The 19,295-nt window shown below is 42.1% G+C and overlaps 1 protein-coding gene and 1 pseudogene across 1 annotated transcript in view; one reads left to right on the forward strand and one right to left on the reverse strand.

Annotated features, from left to right (window-relative positions):
• TPRG1 (tumor protein p63 regulated 1) overlaps window positions 1-19,295 on the forward strand; it is a 261,943-nt gene that overhangs the window by 209,313 nt on the left and 33,335 nt on the right. The window lies entirely within an intron of this gene.
• Window positions 2,529-9,429, reverse strand: LOC132520769 (abasic site processing protein HMCES-like; annotated as a pseudogene).

Here is a 19,295-nt window from a genome sequence, read left to right on the forward strand (position 1 = left end):
AGAGACTGTGATGTTACATTATGGGTAGAGAGTATGTTGATATCAATTTCTCTGAATTACCACCTCGTCTCTCACATCCTGTCCACAAGGCCTACCTCATGCATCTCAGGAACTACTTTTCCTTCTTTTTGTATTTCCTGCTCACTCTTTATGGAATTATTGAAACAGATTGGAAGGGACCCTAAAGGTCATCTAGTTCAACCTCCTACCTATTGCAGGAATGCCCTCAACCAAAACACACAGCAGATGCAGGCTCAGCTTCTGCAAAAACATTGCCAGGGCAGAGAATCCCTTGCTTTCTACGGCAGCTAGTTCTACTGCCAAGCAACTGCAGTGAGTTAAAAGTTTTTCTAAATATTGCATCCAAACCTTCCTCCCTGGAAAGTTACCTATTTGGTCCTTGATCTTCCTTTGAAGTTACCCCGGGTAAATCAATTTCCTATTTCATATGGCCACACTTCAAATAAAGGCAGCTAACTGGTGCTGTCCCAACAAAGTAGTTTTATTTTTGTTTTTTGACACAGACCCCCGGTTACCACAACCGTTCTTCATGTGCTGGATTATCCATAGCCCCTGTTGAACTCCTCCTTGTTCGTGGACTATTCTGTTTGGTTAACATTTCTTTTAAAATATTGTATTCAACACTGGCATGGCAATTCAAATATGGTCTGACCAGTGCAGGTTAGAATGTAGTTGTTCTTCACTTGCCAATGTACTGTTATTAATGAAATCCAGGTTTTCTTTATTATACTATTTGTTCACATGAAGCTTATGGTCAACTTCATACTATATATAATGCATAACATTATTTTTCTGATTTAATAATATCATTTAAGGAACCAATGAGGCCACTTTAGTATGGATTAATTGTAACGAACCTGGATTAGCTCCTAGTAATCACTGCTTTTCTCTTTTGACTTTTAAATTTATTTGTTAAATTTTTTCTAAAGTATGTATTTAATATTTTATCCAGAATCAGTGTCAGACTTATTTTTCTATAGTATCTGGCAACCAACATTATTTTTAAGTGAGATTTTTTTCTGTCTTCCGTCTAGAGGACAAAGTGGGAATTGTTACCATGATGGGCAGCTGAGCCAAAGAGGTACAGTAATCAGAATGGTTTACTCCATAGAGATCTTTTTTATTTTTTTTGTGGTACGCGGACCTCTCACTGTTGTGGCCTCTCCCGTTGCGGAGCACAGGCTCCGGACGCGCAGGCTCAGCGGCCATGGCTCACGGGCCCAGCCGCTCCGCGGCATGTGGGATCTTCCCGGACCGGGGCACGAACCCGTGTCCCATGCATCGGCAGGGGGACTCTCAACCACTGCGCCACCAGGGAAGCCCCATAGAGATCTTTGGTATTGGTTAGCTGATCATTTTGTCCTCAGAGCAAAAATAGATGGGCAGTCCACTCAAGTTTTATTTGGTCTGTGTAGGCAAGAGTAAACAGAAGGCTGACGTGAATCAGCATCTGCCACCCCACTGTTACTGGAATGTGGGGTCCAGCTGCTTGCCACTCTAAAGCCAATAAAAAGACAAGGTTGGTGGAAAGGAAATTTGCTTTATTTCAGGGGCTAGCAATGGGGTTGGAGGGGAGTGTGGACTCATGTCCAAAGGCCAGCTCCCCCATGCTGACAACCAGTGGGCAAGACCTTTAAAGGGGAGATTCAGGCGTGTATAGGCAGAGCGAGGGGGCTACATGCAGCAACAGCACAGCTAGCTCTGACAGTCATCTTGAACTTGATCATGTGGTGGTCTGATCAGCATCATCTTGATTGTTCAAAGTACAGTTAGTCTTCAGTTCCAGAGTCAGTTTCTTCCCATTTCCTTGAGGCCAGTTCTCGGAATTGTGGCAGCTTATGTCATGGCTACAGTCTGGTCATTATGTAGTTAACTTCTTCCAGCTGGTAGGGGTTTCAGTCTCTACAAAACAGCTCAAAGGATATGGCTCAGAGCATTATCTATAGCCCTTGAGGAGGAGCTAAAGGTCCTTGACTTTGCTTAATGACTAAACTATTATTATATTGTCCTGTTTGACTGTTTTCCTTTGTTTCTGCATTTTCTCACTTCTCTGATTAAAGTTCTTCTTTGGCTAAAGTTTTTCTACAGACAAAAGGCAGGCAGAGGACGTGGGGGAGAAAGGACCGTAAGGTCCTGCTCCGTTTCACCACAATACTATTATCTTCATTGAATGCAGATTGCCCAATTCAATGGCAATAATTCCCACTGTCATTTTTGGCCTATGGAGACTAGCCACAATGAAACTGTTTAAGAATGTTGGGTTTCCCCTCACGAATGTATTTCTCTTGGCCTTGGTGAAGGAAGTGTCTCTGAATCTTCTGAGGGGATATAGTTGGAGGGAAACTGAGAAGCTCTTACATAATAAATACACTTGAGCATCACAATCTCCCTAAGCCTTTGGATACCTCCTTCTAGCATTTCAACTTCATTCAGTATACCCTTCCTCTGGGTACACCTCTCAATCAATTAAGCAAGCAAATTATTGGAGCCATTTTTTCTCCCACCAAGCCTTTTTATTGTTTCCAAAAAAGCAATTTTGTCCACAGAAAATCCCAGTGCCCCACATTTGTTACAAAATCATTCCCTAGGTCTGATGCTAGGAGAAAACAGTGAGACCTGGAATTCCTCCCACCAGCAGCATTTTCTGAAATGTAGACAGTTTATCAAATATAATTTATTCAGAAAAAATACAGTGTTTTAAGAACTTAATTCCAAAAGAAGACTGAAAAAGCCCAAAGGCTGAGCAGAAAACAGCCTCTGTAACAGCACCAGGTCAGGTCAGGCTGAGAACAGCCAGCAGGGTCAGGCTCTGAGGGAAAGCCCACCGGTCCTACCAGGAGACGGCGGTAGGCACAAGAGCCCCTCCCCTCCCACCAGGAATTGATGGCGGTGGCCATTCTTCTTCCCAGGCTGCCCGCCCACCCACCCCACTGGGGGCTTCCTGGTCTCAACCAGGACAGCCGCTCGCCCAAGAAGCCACAACTCTTTAACACTGTGCTACCTCCTCCCAAGCAACCCCGCCTCTCCTTCTTCCGCTTCAGGCGTCGCTCAAGGAGTCCTGCCCCGCCTCTCTTGGGGGGGGGGCGGGGCCGGGGAGGCTCCTCCGCAGGAACCAGCTGGACCACAGGGGCACATCTGACTCTACCTTTTGGAGTGTTTTGGGGTCTTCCTTTTTGGGTGACTTTGTGGCCAGCCATTGCAGTATCTTCTGGCTGCTGCTCCTTTTTGACCAGTAAGTGGACAGGAAGCAGACACTCAGGAGTGCTGTTTCGGGAGTCGTTCACCAAGGGAGAGACTGGATGGAAGGTGGTGTTCTCTGTGGGGTGGCTAAACTTCAGAGCTTCTTGAGCTAAGACCTCACCAAAGTCCAGCCGCTTAGAGACTGCCTCCTCTCCATCTAATATGGCAGACCTCCTGGGGTGGATGACGTTGATTCAAGCCTTTGCAGGAACCCACTGTGATGATGGTGTAAAAATACAAGAACCCCCTCCAACCCCCACCCCCCCAGCAGTCAAAGATCCCGGCCACTGTCAGCAGCCTCCAGCTGTCCCAGACTTTCTCCCAGTCCTCAGGTCCCTATGCAGTACCCACGCTCTCTGACCTTTGTTTTGATTTGGGGGAAGTAGATGAAGTAGGGTTGCCTCTGGCTTCTTGCCTGACATGGCTGCCACTCACAGAATCCATCTGCTAAAACAACACAGCGTCTTCCTTTTCCCAGAGGCACATTGAAGGACCGTTTCTCCATTATGGTGTCACTACAACAGCTGGGAGTGTTGAAATGCAGCTTGGAAGGATCAGCTCCTTTGAACCAAGACGGGACCAAGCCCCATCGCGTGGCAGCAACGATATGCTCAATTGAGTCTGTGCCCTTCTCCAAGTGCAGCCGGGACAGGAGCACTGGGCTGCTGGACTGCAGGCTCTTGTATGAGGGGCAGTACCGGTCCCGGTCCCTGGCGGTCCCTGTAGGCGCAGGCCCTGGCGAGGGCCTCCCTGGGCAGGTGGCAGTACATCCGCCTGCATACCCTCCGCGCCACCTTCACACTGTGGGTCCCTCCACATCAGGCCCCACACCCGCGTGTCTGTCTGCGCACCCTGCGCCAGGCCCCCCAGTTGGAGCCATTTTTAGTGACTCAAGCACATTGAATTCAGAATCTTATCCTGGTACCCTCTAATCAATAACATTTTGTTTGTCCCAACATTATATTGCTGCCACCTAGATCTAAGACGCTTTGAATCAGTTCCCATACATGTTTTCTGTTAGTATGAATTGGCAAAACCTCAAAATTATTTAGGGGCACGTTGCACCTTCTCATGAATAGTATTTTTTTAACTTATTTGTTAGAAGCTGAATTTGGTTATAAGTCTAGAAACAATGCAGAATGAGAATAGATTATTGTACATTTAATCACGAGCTGACTGACTACAATTGTTGATCCAATTGTGTTTTTTTTTTTTTTTTTTTTTTTTTTGCTTGAGTGAAACAATAAATTCCCTGGCACCTGGTATTGCCAGTTATAGATCTGGCAAGTTTTTTTTTTTTTACTTGATATTAAAAATCATCAGTGGCAGTTTACTGCCAGGTGTTAGGACCAGCAATGTGCATCAGCCTTCTAAACCTATGTCATATTCTAGTCAATAGGAAACTTGATCACCTCTCTGTTCTGTAAGACATGGCATTGGTCTGTTTTCCTGATGCTATCATGTAATGACCTAACCAGGTGAACAGGAAGTAGAAAGTATTCCAAAACTTGTGTGACACACATCTCTCCAAATTCTGAGGCTTATATCACCGAAAGTCACATTGGTGATTTTTCCAGGGTGTCAGTGGTCTGGGACATGTTAAGATACGCCTCCTAAGGGAAATGGCGAATTTCTGCCTTCTTATCACTGAGAAAAAGCCACCATGCTTAATGGGGTTCCTCAGATTATAGAGGCAACAGTTATCTCCTTCAGGTCTGCTATTTGAACCTACAGATCAAGTAATCCCAAAGGCTGCTAGTTTTGAGTAGGGGACAGAAAAGGAGAAGGCTCTGCAACTGGTCCAGTCTGCTGTGAAAGCTACTTTGTCCCTTGGGCTATATCCCCAGTAGATCCAGTGGTGCTTAAAATCTCTGTGGCAAATAGAAATGCTGTAGGGAACCTTTGGCTAGCCCCTCCGGATGAATCACTGGATAGACCTTAGGATATTAAGCAAAGATATGCCATTCTTTTAGATAACAGTATTCCTTTTGGATCGCTCCTGGGCCCTAGTAGAGACTGAGCACTTGACCACACACCATCAAGTTCCAGTGCAGCCTAAGCTGCCCATAATGAACTGGAGGTAGTCTGACCCACCAAGTCTTAAGTTCAGGCATGCACAGCAGCACTCTCTTATCAGCTGGAGGTGACATATACCTGATAAGGCTCAAGTAGGTCCACAGGGCCAAGCAAGCTGCATGAGTAAGTGAACAATGGTACCTATTCCTACTACATTTTCTTCTCTCTCAACCTACACCTATGGCTTCATGGAGATTTCCCTACAATCAATAGACTGAGGCAAGAAAAATAAGCCTGATTCATAGATGGCTCTGCATGATTGGCTGCGTCACCTGGACGTGGACAGCTGTGACATCTTCTCCATGGTGGTCCTGAAAGACGATGCTGGAGAACACGCCTCCTAGTGGGCAGAGTAAATGGAATTCCATTTCCATGTTCTGCTTCAAGACTACTTTCTAGTTTATAACTGAGGAAACATATCTGGAGTAGGGGTGTGATCTAGTTACTCTCACACGTTGTCTCACAGAGCCACCACTGCTTCCTAGTGGTAGAGACATGATGCCGTCTTCCATTTTGCCTGTATCAGGTTGGGTCCATTTCCACGTAATAGCAACCATTTCACAATTTTAAACACAAAATGTTTTAATATATGGAATTAAGTATTTACAACATTGTTACAAAGGCTGGAGGCACAGGCTGGGACTCCGGAAGTGATTCCCAGAACAACACTGCAAAAGTGGCACACCCAAGGATTAGTTATCTCTGCCATACACAAGAAGCTAGGCAATCAGGAGGCTGCTATCACAAGAGCAGGTACCAGGAGCACAGCCCCTTAGCTATAATTCAATAACCAGGAGTTTTTTCCTGGAACTGTTGGCTTCAGAGCCTCTTTACATCTGCTAGATCTGTACCAGCAAAATGAATACGACAACTTCTGCCCCCATCCTCCTTACTTACTCTGAAGTAGGACGTGGGAAGAGCATTCTGTTTATTCCTCTTAATAGTGATTGCAAGAATTTATTGAGTATCTATAGGTACCAAGCAGGGTGCTAATATCTTTGCATTCATTACATCAATGAATCCTCGACTGAATCTCTCAATATAATATTAATGCCAAACCTCCATCTTGAAATGGGGAAAGTAAAAGTACAAAGAGGCTAAGAAACTTGGCCGAGGTTCTGCACTCATTGGTAGAAGACCTGGATTAACCTAGAACTTAATCATATCCAGAATCTAGCTACAAAGGAATCTGAGAATTGTAATGTTTAGTTTTCTAACTTCTGCAGTTAAAAAAAAAAAAAAGCCTACTAAGACAAGGTTGGAAGAGATGTTGAGCTGGTCATTTCACTGAATCCTCAACCTGACATATTTAAGATAACTGTTGAACTATGTTTCAGCCTGATTATCAACTCCTTGAAGTTATCCACGTTCCTCCTCCACCACACACAGTTACCTAGGTAATTGGTAAATGTGTTTTATGATGCTGATCTCATAGGCATTTGGGTTTCAATCCATGTCAGTTGCACTTGTTTAAGCTTTCAGGAAAACACTGCCTCTTTGTAGTCTGGTTTTAGAGAGCAGCAGACCCACTTAGGCCTTCTCCCTGACTTTAAAAAGAAATAATATATTGATTTTACCAAGTCTTTTTTCCCCCAGACTTTGTTGTGGTTAAATCAAAAATACATAGCAACACTCAGCATGTGTCATCATTACAGAAAGTGAGGAATGGCATTTTCCTGGGGTAAAAAAAAAAATCATAAAGAAGAGCTGAGTGATGCCCGGAGCACCAGCCAGGAGCTTGACAGCTTTAGAATGGAGCTAGTTTACCAGAAGTGTAGGCCACACCTAGAATAAGCAGAACATGATGACCTGGTAGGTATTAAGGCCAGAAGGAGTGTGTCAGGAAGAAGAGATGAGCTGAGGCTCTCCCAGGCTACCACCAGCTTCAGGGAAAGTGAGCTAGCTGCAAGCAGTAGACGCTAGCCAACTGATTCTAGTGACTTTTCAGATGATGATTCCGACAGGAGAGGTGGAGAACGTAGGAAGTAAAAATGACCTCCACAGGAAATACAACGTGTTCAGATTTGGATGAGTTTAGTATGAAGGGCTGTGGGACATAAGTGAAAATATTCCTGTCTCATCAACAGGTGCATGTGAAGGTATGTTGCTCAGGAGGCAAGATCTTTGGCTTGAGATAAAGGCCAGGGAGTCATCCAAGAATGAGTGGTAGCTGAAACCTTTAGTGTGGATGAAATTGCTTAGAGTGAGGATATAGAACTTTCTGCAGTGATGGAAAATTCCAGAATTCTATGCTGTTCAACACAGTAGACCATTTGTTGTGAAATATGGCAGATGAAACTTAGGAACTGAAATTCTATTTTATTTTAACGAATCTAACTTCACGTGGCCAGAAGTGTCTAGTGGCTATCCTATTGAATAGCACAGGTATAGGAATAAAGAAAAAGATGCTGAAAATGAAATACTTAATAATAGCAATATTGAATATCTGAGCTTATATTGATAGCACCAAAGATAAAAAAGAACACATGACTTTTTGAGGGTTTTTTCCCCTCTCATATTTTATTAAATGGTAAAGAAAATCCAATGATACCGAAGAGTTGTGTCGGAAACCAACAGCTTCCCAACTCACCTCTTCCCACTTCCAGCTTAGTGGTAACTTAAGAGCCTTTCTTTCTGGTTCTGCTGGTAGTGACCTTCTATTTCTCTATACTGATTCATCAATATCAGATATTATCTGTTGACTGCCTTCTATGAAAGGACCAGACTTAGTTCACATATACTATCCTTCACACTTCTCTTTCCTCTCTACCTGTTTATTTTCACTTTTCTATTGATAAAATTTGTTACTTAAATAATACATTTTCACTTCTATTTCTCTATCAATATTAGTTTCTATTTCATCTCCCCTCTGTGAAAATAAAGATGTTGGTGAGATAACTCTAGATTTCTCCAGCAACTCTTATTTTTTGCCTTGTGTCAAATATGCATTTACTTCTACCTTATCCAGGTTATAAACATTCACATTCTGTTCTGGAATCATATGAAGTGTGTCACACTTGTCTGCACTTGGTAATTCTGAGAAAAGAAGTGATGAGGCTTGTGGAAGGAGGAACGTGAGACAAATTATCTATGCTTTGCTTTAGGTCTCCGTTTTACTTTGCTGGTGCAAAAATAATAACTCATTGTCTATATGTCTCCAAATTTACCATATAGTATCTTATGATTTTCTTACAGGCTTATAAGTTATTAATATCCTTGTTTTGCAGATAAAGGAATTGAAATAGAAATAAATAGAATGACTTGACCAAGGTCATGCAACTGGAAGTAGGGAAGTTGACAGTCAAGTTAAGTTTTCTGATGACATATCACCTTGCAAATCTTTCTCAGTAAAGTTCCCTGACCACTCAAGGTTGCAAAAAAGTAACGGGTTGGGTTTCTTGCTTTAGGTTTAAAATCCGTGGTTCATTTTGGAGCAGAGAAGTTTGAAGCTTGTGTTCTGTGACCACATTTTCTTTCAAGGAACTGCAGAAATACCTCCAGGCATCTGGGTACATCATGAACACAAGTTGGCAAATGCTTACCTATCGGGAAAGAATCATACAACATTAAACTAACATTTACCGAGCACTCATGTGCCAGTGTCCGGGTTAGGATATTTCATACTCATTATTTTATTTGCCCCTCACAGCAACTCTTTAAGTAGAGAACATATTAGAGATGGAATTGAGTAATTTGAATGTCAGTAACTCACCCCTATCATTGAGTCTTCTCCTTCTTTAAAATGGGGTAGAATAACCTGTCCCCCAGACATATTTTGCAAGTGTGCATATTTGGAAGATGAATTGAACGTGGTAAAAGGAAATGAGATTAAGTGGTTTGGTTACTTGGGAGATAGGTGTAGACAAACATAACACTGATGAGTAATAGTGAAGTCTTATGAGGCTTTACTTCCGTTACCGGCAGTGAAACTGACCCCAATGAATTGGCATTGGGAACTGCTCTCGTGCACAACGCAAATGACTCCGAACACTCTTCTAAACTGCTAAATTCCAATGAGGATCGTGATAGCAGGATTGTGCAGTAGTGATGGGTTCCTGATCCACAAAACCGACCCAGGATATTTACTATCATTTTCAGGAACACTGTGATTAATGCAAACTCATTAAACAGGTATCTCAGGCAGGAGAGAGATCCAGATTTTATGCAGCTTATATGACAAGGGGGCTCTCCTTGAGAAAAAAAGACTGTAATACTATAAATACACGATTAGGCACAAAAATGAATGTTTTTGAATGGCACAATACATCCCAATCAAATATCATCCCAATCAATATTAAAAAGTATAGATATTACAAACCTGAAATTTACTACAAAATTAAAAATTCAGAAAGTAACATAATACCTTTGTTAATTAGCACACTTATATAATAATACTTTGTTCATACTCATTGTGACTGCATATTATTTGACTACCTCTTCCTACGACAAGGGGAGCAGGTGGCCTTGGGTCCTAAGCCAGAAGTCAACAGCGTGGGCTGCAACAGCAGAGTAAAATGATAATGCCGAGATTTTGGTACCTATTTCACTTATACAGATTGTTTTTTAAGAAAGTTAAAAAAAAAAAAAAGGGAATTCTCTTGCGGTCTAGTGGTTAGGACTCCGTGCTTCCACTGCGGTCAGCTAAGATCCTGCGTGCCGAGCGGCTCGGCCAAAAAAAAAAAAGAAAGTAAAAAAAAAGATCTGTGTCTCCTTCCGCATTTGATCCTCAAAGGCTGTTCCACCTGAGGGGGTCTGGGGTCCAGGAGTGAGGTTCCCTCAGACCGTCCACCTTGGTCTCTCCAAGGATAACCAAGGAAGACGGGCTTGAGTAATCCACACCATGGAGTATTATTTAGCCATGAAAAGGAATGAAACACTGATGCAAATTACACCACGAATGAACCTTGAAAACATGATGCTGAGTGGGAGGAGCCAGTCATAAAAGACCACATGTTGTATGATTCCATGTGCATGAATGTTCAGAAGAGGTAAATCCACAGAGACAGAAAGTAGATCAGTGGTTGCCCAGGGCTGGGTGGTGCGGAGAGTGGGAGTGACAGCTAAAGGGTACCAGGTTTCTTTCTGGGATGAAGAAAATATTCTAAAATCATTGATGGCTACGGATGCACAACTCTGTGAATATACTAAAAGCAATAAATTGTGCTTTTTAAACAGGAAAAAAAAATATTTTCCATAAGGAGAATTGTTCATTCATTTTTTCTTCAGTTTATTGAAGTATATTTTCATAAAATTATTATTAATAGTTTTGAAAAGTTTCATTCAGCTTTACAATTCATCGTTGATAATGCAAAATATTCATCAAGTTTCTTCCACATATGAGAGATGAGATTTGGAAGAATTTTCACAGGCTACCTCCTGGCTCTACATATTTTAACCGTTGTTCTTCTCCACTACCCTCATGTTTCCTGTGCCAGATGCTTGAGGGACCATTTGTATCTTCATAGGAGCTGAACTTTGGTCTTGCCCTTTCTTTGAATCTTGTTGCTAGTTGGTTACGGAAGTAGAGGCCAGTCTTCAATCAAGATAACGGATAACTTAACTCTTTGTGAAAGTGAGTGGGAACCATATAATTTTATCCTACCTGCTTAACCACAACTCAATGCTAATCTACCTCAACGTCCCTTTAACCATATCTCACAAATGCCTATGGTCATTCTGACACCCAACTGGAGGGGACGAGTGATAAAGGAGGAGACAAAATGGAAAGGAACAGCACTTTAAACCAATTTCAGTTAAATAAAATTTACTTTTGAAAATGAAGGAATAAAAGGAAAGAAAAATGGCCATGGGCGTCTATTGCTAGGGCCCCTCTCGCAGCCTCAGAATGGACCCATTAAGGGAGGTATTTTGAAATTTAATCTTTATTAGCTTCACAAAAAATCCACTCTGACCCTAGGATTGTGGAAGGAGTAACAGATTTGGAGTGCAAAGTCTTGATTCTAGTCCTGGCTTTCCCAGTGATTCATAATATGGACCTTGGACAAGTTATTCACCCCCTGGCCCCTCAGTCATTCCTTTAAAAAATAAGAGTTTGACTAGGTAACACCCAGTTCTCTTCTCCCTCTGACATTGAATTGTGTCAAATAGAACTGGCTGCAGTAGCAAAATCCACACAAATGGGGACCTTCCCGCCTTCACGGTCTCAGGGCACATATCATCTAGGCCTAAATTCAGGAGGCAGAAGCAACCCTGGCTATTTTCACTCCGTTTTAGAAGCAGCTGCCTTGGTTTTCAAGAATGCAGTCATCTCTTCTCAAGGAAAAAGGTGTTGTCTTTCCAGGGACTCTAGTCCCCTGTGCATCCCAGTGATCTTGTGAGTCACTACAAGATTGATGAGGGGCTTGTTTCCATGGTGACCACTTCTGCTCTTTCCAGCAGCTGGAGGGCTTAACCCAGCCCTGACACAGCTTCCTCAGTTGGGTTGGGCATCCACTTAACCAAAGCATTCAGGGCAGGACTTGACAGCTCGGCACTTTGGGCCCTGGAAGGGATTCCAGAAGGGAGAAGGGTGGGAGCGTGGTGAAATGACTCAACTGTGCTCTCATTTTTTCCATGGGTTAAGGTCTCAAGAGGTGTGTCTTAGCTAGAAAGGAACGTTAATGGCTAAGGAGGCGTAAGGGGCTCTCAAATGCTGAATGAAACATTTCTTGGTGGGTGGGGCTGTCCAGCGAGACTTCCCCATCCCATTTGCTTCTGACCTTCATAGAACAATCTTCTCTCTACCCTGGTCCATTGGGCTACGCTGACTACATCTCAATCTCAATAAATACACCTCTTTCACTACCAATCAATTCTCTGACAGTTTCCAGGTCTGTCCTCCTCTAGCTGCTTTTCCGCAGGTCTGTCAATGTAAGACCAAGAGCCACTTGCTTGAATGGAGAACCATGCCTAAAATTTAACAGACAGTCACAGCTGTGTTAAGAGGATTCAAGCTCGAGTACATTCTAAAATAGAACTCGGCCACAGAGGGCATGGAGACATGCCCTGCTCAACACTGCCAGAGAATGCGGCCTGAAGCTTGGGTTTTCACGCCTCAAACTCATTAACCCCAAGCCTGCATTTCACACATCATGTCCCTCCAGAATCTCTGGCTTCCTTTCTTCAAACAGAACACCCTTTTCTCCCTCAGTGGCTTTGACTGGTCCTTGACTTTGTTATTGATTCTACTACTCACCCAGAATGTTCTGAATGCCAAGGCTACAGTAGGAAACAGAATGTCCCTGTGGGGGAAGACTTGCTCTAATTATTAGAATTATTGGATTATAGGCATGTAGAGTTGGAAGAGATCCTAGAAATCATGGAATTCTACCACCATCATCCTACAGTTTGGGCAAAAAGAGGACCAAAGTTTATGCAGTGAGTTTGGGTCATTACCGAGAAAGTGGAAACTAACTCCTTACCCTGTATTTATTTCTATTAGACCATTTAATAGTCGTTATTCTTAACTCTAAATAATTTTGCAAAGATACTTTAGGTATGTTTTGTAGACTTAGGTGCCTACTACAAACATCGAGCTAATTGCCTTAATCGTTTAGTTTGGGAGTAAAACCGAGCCTAGAAGTGCCAAAGAACTTATCCCCTGACATACACAAGCATCCTAGATATCGTTTTCCTTATCCAAATCTCCACATACAAACATCATAGTTCATAACTAAACACACTGATGTATACATATATTCATTCAAGAGGCTATCAAACTACGGGCTGTGTGCAGGTGCTGTCTCTTGTCCTGTGAACTACTGAGAGAGGAAATAAGATAATGCTGAGGTGGAGTCCCTAACACAGCAAGAGAGCCAGGCATGGCCCTCTCCCACCCTTGCACACTGTGACTGTAGAATAAGGCAGATTGGGATACCTATTTTTAAAAGGTTTAAGATGGCTAAGGGAAAGAAGAAGAGAGAAAGATTAATTTAAACTAAGTCCAAGGAAGGCTTTTGGGGACGGTAGTATATGACCAGGTCTTAAAGGATGGGTAAGAATTTTACATGCACACAATGGCAGGGAGGTGATCATCAAAGAGGGAGAAGTAGTGTGGACACAGCATGGAGATGGGGAGGGCATTGAGGGTGTTGTTGCCAACTTGTGGTCAGCTGATGCTATATCCCATGGCTGAGTCAGAAGGAGGAGGAAGCACAAAACTCTACTCAGAAAGAGGGAATTCTCAAAGAGTGATATCTAATTTCCTAGGTGTGAATTCCCACATCCAGAAAAAAACACCAAGTAGGTAGGACTTTCAGATTTTGAGACTCCCTCATTTTAGCTATTTCTCTCTAAAGAAGTCCCAAGATCTTCCTCCTTGCCTCGGTTCAGATCTTAGCTTTCTACTTGCTAACACTAAGATCTTAGGCAACTGATCCAATCCTCTCGGATCCTTTGTTTTCTTATCCATATACCTCCTCTAGGGTGCTTGTGAGAATTTAAATAACATAAAGCCTCAAAACTGCTCAGAAGAGTACTTGGCACCTATGAGTAAGTCCTTCCCTGTGAGTTCAGCCTCCCAAGGCTTGAAGACGGATATGGCAACCAGACTAACTGGGCCAGTTTTTGAGGCTTGGGTTGAATCGTTGACAAACCACAGAGTCAGTATAGTTATGCGTAGGGTGATCAACTGTCCCAGTTTGTCCAGGACTGAGGGGTTTCCTGGGATATGGGACTTTGATTGCTAAAATGGGGACAGTCCCAGGAAATCAGGACGGTTTGTCACCCTACTCTTGTGATTAAGAGTGGGGCCTCTGGACCCAGTCCGTCTAGGTTCCAATCTTAGTTTTGCCGTTACCATATGCAAAAACATGAACAAGGTACCCAACCCTTCATACTTCAGTTTCTTCATCTGTAACATAAAGACTAAAATAATAGTACTAACCTCGTAAAGTCGTTATGAAGATTAAATAAGTTAGTATACATAATTTAGCTCTTTTTAGTAGTAGAAGATACCAGACTTTCTTTGCCCTGACCCACCTAACTCTAAGTTCCTTAGATAATCCTTAAAAAAATAACTTGTTGAAAGGAATCAAATTAATTGCTACTTGTGTACTTACACACTCTCTGTCTTCACAGTGGATCTGAGGTGGAGTGAATCTCTTCTCTCGGTGACCCTGGCACCGTGGGCTTGCCCTGTCCTCATATCGTGGCACTGTGTAGCTTGGTCTTTTGCATCATTGGGTATTTGGGTTAGAACGTGGCTTATGACTCAGAACTTTTCTACTCCCCCTGAAGGGAGCAGGGTTCAGCACTGGGAGTCAGGACAATGGGCTCATGAGTTCGACCTTGGCCACAGCCTTCCCTCTCTGGATCTCAGCTTCCTAATCCTTTAAATAAGGGGGTTGAATGGCATGACTCCCGAGGTCCTTTGGTTTTGAGTGAAGACATTGCAGGGATACATTTTCTTCTTTTCCCTTTCTTTCTCTAGCTCAGGAAACAGAGAAGGGAGAAGCAGACAACAGCAGTCTCCTTGCATGTCCCAAGATGTCTCCCCATCCTAAGGAGGGGAATTCTGAAGCCTTACACAAAGGTTAGTGTAGGCTCTGCCCCTCTAATTATGGCCCATTAAGGCCCCAGATCCCTCCTGTCTGCAGAATGTTCTATTTAACATTCTCCCTGGCGGTGCCGTCGCCAAGGACGCAAGCCATTGCACTCATTTCTGTTGATGTTTATGTTGAGAAAGTAGATAATCCTCACTGCAGTGACAAGTTGATTGAAGCAAGTAAAAACCGAATAGGGTTTAGAATTCTCATTGCTGACAGATTCATAATGGTGTGTGAGCCTGGTGTCTGCCTGGCTGCCCTGCTGTTCAGAACAAAGTGTGAAGTTAAAGAGTATATTGTTCCTGGTATGAGATTTCTCAACCCCAGAATTGTTTCTTTTCTGAAGGGAGGTAAGGGAGAGAAATGTGGCTTTCTGAAAATGATGAAGAAAAACACCCAGAGGACTTAAGGGGAAAGAGACAATCAGGTGGGGTTTTCTAGTGAAAAGATAAGTGGAGATGGGTGTAGGGGAAAAACATCTTGAGTTCTAGTTGGATGGTGACATTGTGTCACTTGGGGCAAGTCACTTAACCTCTCTGACCTGTTAAACGGGTCTATTAGATTGAAACTGTTTGCAATTTTGTTGTCTTACGGTAGTTTTCTATTAAATATTTCTAGGAAGAATAACACACAATCAAACAAACTCAGAATAGTTTTTATTTAATATCCCCAATCCCCTGGCACTAGCTGGGAATATACATGGTCCATTGATATCTATATGTGTATGTTAAATTATACAAAGTAGATCACAAGGATTCACAGATTTCTAATATTGGCTGTCCTTGGGTTGATAAGGATGTCAGTAAGACTAGGGGTTGGGAAAAACGTATTTCAACTGTATCTGCATAGCTTTATTTCTTATATAAAATATTTGAAAGAAATATAGAAAAATATGAAGAATTATTAATTATAGGTAGTGAGAAATACAGGTGTTATAATAGTTAAGTACTTCTCCTATTTCTCTAAATTAAAAAAAAAGTTGACTAAATATTGTTGCTTCTTCAAATTCGAATATTTTGTGATTTGGTAAGCTGAACCTCAGCTTTCTCATTTATAAGATAAGATTTTATAAGATAAGAAAGTAAGTCTAGGTGATCTCCAAGATCCTTTGAATCATTAAATTCTATCTCTGGTAAGAAAATAAAAATAAGATGCCTAATTGATAGGGAAGGAGGAACCAATTTTTTTTTTTTTTTTTGCGGTACGCGGGCCTCTCACTGTTTTGGCCTTTCCCGTTGCGGAGCAACAGGCTCCGGACGCGCAGGCTCAGCAGCCATGGCTCACGGACACAGCCGCTCCGCGGCATGTGGGATCTTCCCGGACCGGGGCACGAACCCATGTCTCCTGCATCGGCAGGCGGACTCTCAACCACTGCGCCACCAGGGAAGGCCAGGAAGAACCAATTTTAAGCAAGTATGCTGGAAGATTGTGTTGGGACCCTCTTAAAAGTAAAGGTGATGATTTTGTCTTCCTTTCAACTTCCAGTAATTCTATGTAGATATATAGTTCCCAAATGCTAATTTAAACATCTAACATTTGAGAATCACCCACAGTATTTCTCTGCCTTTGCAGAAATTACCACTATGATGAAGAGGAAAGTGGTAATTATTTCAGAGGAAGAATGGGCTCTTGCAATGAAGTGTGGTTTGGGAATTAGAAGATTCAGGATTTTAGTCCTGTCTATGGTACTCTCCATCTAGGTGACTGAGCAATTCACTTTAACCTCTCGGGGTCCTGGTTTCCTCATTTGTAAAGTGAATGAATTGGACTAGGTTATTGTAAAGGTCTCTTCTGTAAGGAAAAAGAAAGAAGCAAATATTTTACTTGATAATAAAACCACGCTGGGAGAAAGATGGAAGACAAACAGCAACAGATCAGGAATGTCATAGGTAGAGTTCATAGTGATTATAGCTATTAGACTAGCTGTGATCAGTCTTTAGGTCATCTGGAAGCCAAGTATTCCACAGTTTTATTTCAAGGTGGAGTCATTCTTTCAGTCCCTTCTCTCTAGACTCTTTTTGCTATCTTCTCTATAGCATGTGCACTCTGTGCTGCTTTGCTCTTGTGCTGGGCTGGGCTCCTTACTTATCTTTGTGTCCTGAACATTATTTTTCTTGATGGTCTGATTATTCTCCATGAAAACACACACACACACGTACACATATGTATATACACACACATTTGAGATTTTTCAACCTCAGAAATATATATATACATATATATATGTATAGGTGTGTGTGTATATATATATATATATATATATATATATATATATATATATATATATATATATTGTAGCTCATGGTCTTTGATTTCTTAACCACTTTCATTTTCAGGAGTATCCCTCCAGTGTGCACTCTGGGTAACTTCCTAAGACTTTGGTGCTGAAAATCCTTTGTGATGGATAATTTCATGTTTATAATAAATAATTCTTTTACTCACTCATCAGTTATCACTGGGTGGAGTTAAAAATGATTTTACTCTTCTTGAAACAAAATATAGAATGCTTTTTTTCATAAATAAACTTTAGTTCTGTACTCTAATTGCTATATTATTTTGTCTCTTCGTATCCTTATCTCATATCAATCTGACTTCTTTAGAATCATCTCCTGCATTTATACAAGTCTTTCTCCAGTAAGATGGTGAAAAGCTTCAGGCACATTATGAGCTAATAAATTGACAGTTTCTAGATTAAAGCAAACGCAGAGACAATGATTAAAGAGCTTCTACACTAGTAAAGTGAATAATAAGCACTCAGAGATTGTCCGTGGATAAAGGATCCCTGGGGGCATATTTCAAAGTCCATTCGGTGGCCAGGGGTTGGAGAGCTCTTCTAGAAGAAGAAATACCATAAATCACTTGCTCTTCCGATTTTTTTCGAAGGAGACAGAGACTGAAGCCATGACTCAGGCTTGCCAAGATTTTAGACCTGTGGTTCCACGAAGTCTAAGAATTCAGCAGGTGAGACCACTGAGTTATGTCTCCAGTATCAAAACCCAACTGAGCATGGAGAGTCCCCTGGCATCCTGAAGACACTAAAATAGGATGGTCCTCTACCTTTCTCTAACCGTTTTTTTTTTTTGCCAGTCACGACTTCCATTCTATATTATGGACGGTGGTGCAAATTCAGGAAAAGGTACCTGTTGGCCACACCAAACACAAAAATTGGTTAAACAAACACAATTTAACCATTATGAATATTCAATCCTTTTGTTAACTTTTAACGCCTGCTTTTTCAGAGCTGTTGATTTTTCTTTAATGAGAAGTCTCACCCTGACCAGCTTAAAGTGTAATTGACAGAGAGAAAACAGAGCCTGGATTATTGTCACTGTCGATGGACCACAAAGAAGACAAAACCTGATGACAGTGACGTGTGGGGGGGAAGTTCCAGTGATATTGTATTTTCTGATCCACTGACAGTCAACACGTGGAAATCGCTCTGTCACTGGATTTCCATCACAAACCTTGGGAAAGAAGACTGAGAGAGTGAGGGGAGAGGAAGAAAGATTTGGAATTATCCCCGAGAGAGATCATAAATCTTCTATAGGGGTTGATTTCTTGTAACTATTTCTTGCCTTAAGAACGGTTAAGAGTCAAATGACTACCCTGAACTATTGCTTTTCTGCTGACATCTAAGAGAAATACAATATCTTGATATTAGACAAGAGAAAGAGGATTGAAAGTTATGTAGCTCATTCTTCTTATTTAAAGACAAGGAGACCAGAGAGTGAAAGCCCACGATCACACTGAGAATCAGAGCTGGAAGTTGTATTTGATTTTTTCACTCACAGGCCCATGTTTAGTCTGAGCTTTGGAGGTAGACTGCATTGGCTTTCAGTTCCAGCTCCTCACCTTAAGAACTGTACACTCTTGGGCATGTTACTCAACCTCTGTGCCTCAGTTTCCTCATTTGTCAGTTACAGATAATAGTAATATCTATTTCATAGGACTGTTGTAAGGATTAAATCATATAATTCAGGTAAAGTGCTTAACACAATCCCAGGCGCATACTAACACAATATGTATTAGCTCTTCTTCTTCTTCTTCTTCTTCTTGTTACACCATACACCTGAGGGCATAGTTCGTCAGATATGTAATCCCTGGACAGCGAGGTATGGTAAGAAGATAAACCTGATCCGATCCCCCACTGTCATTAAAACACTTTTGAGACTCTGCATTGCCTTCCGAAATGCCTGCCTTCCATATCCTCAGGATAAGGTTCACAAGACCCTTCCTGGTTGGCATCAGCTGATATTCCCAGCCCCATCCTTGGTCATCTTCCCTCCTTATCCACGTGTCTGCTGTTCCCCTTCCCAAGGTTTGATCAGTCCCACCCTAGTTTTGTCAACAATCCATGACCTCTCTCATCTGCAGGGCTTCACATTTGTCCCCTCCACCTGACAGATGCTCCCT

Source organism: Lagenorhynchus albirostris, chromosome 5 (genome assembly GCF_949774975.1).
Source record: "Lagenorhynchus albirostris chromosome 5, mLagAlb1.1, whole genome shotgun sequence".
Taxonomy (NCBI): domain Eukaryota; kingdom Metazoa; phylum Chordata; class Mammalia; order Artiodactyla; family Delphinidae; genus Lagenorhynchus; species Lagenorhynchus albirostris.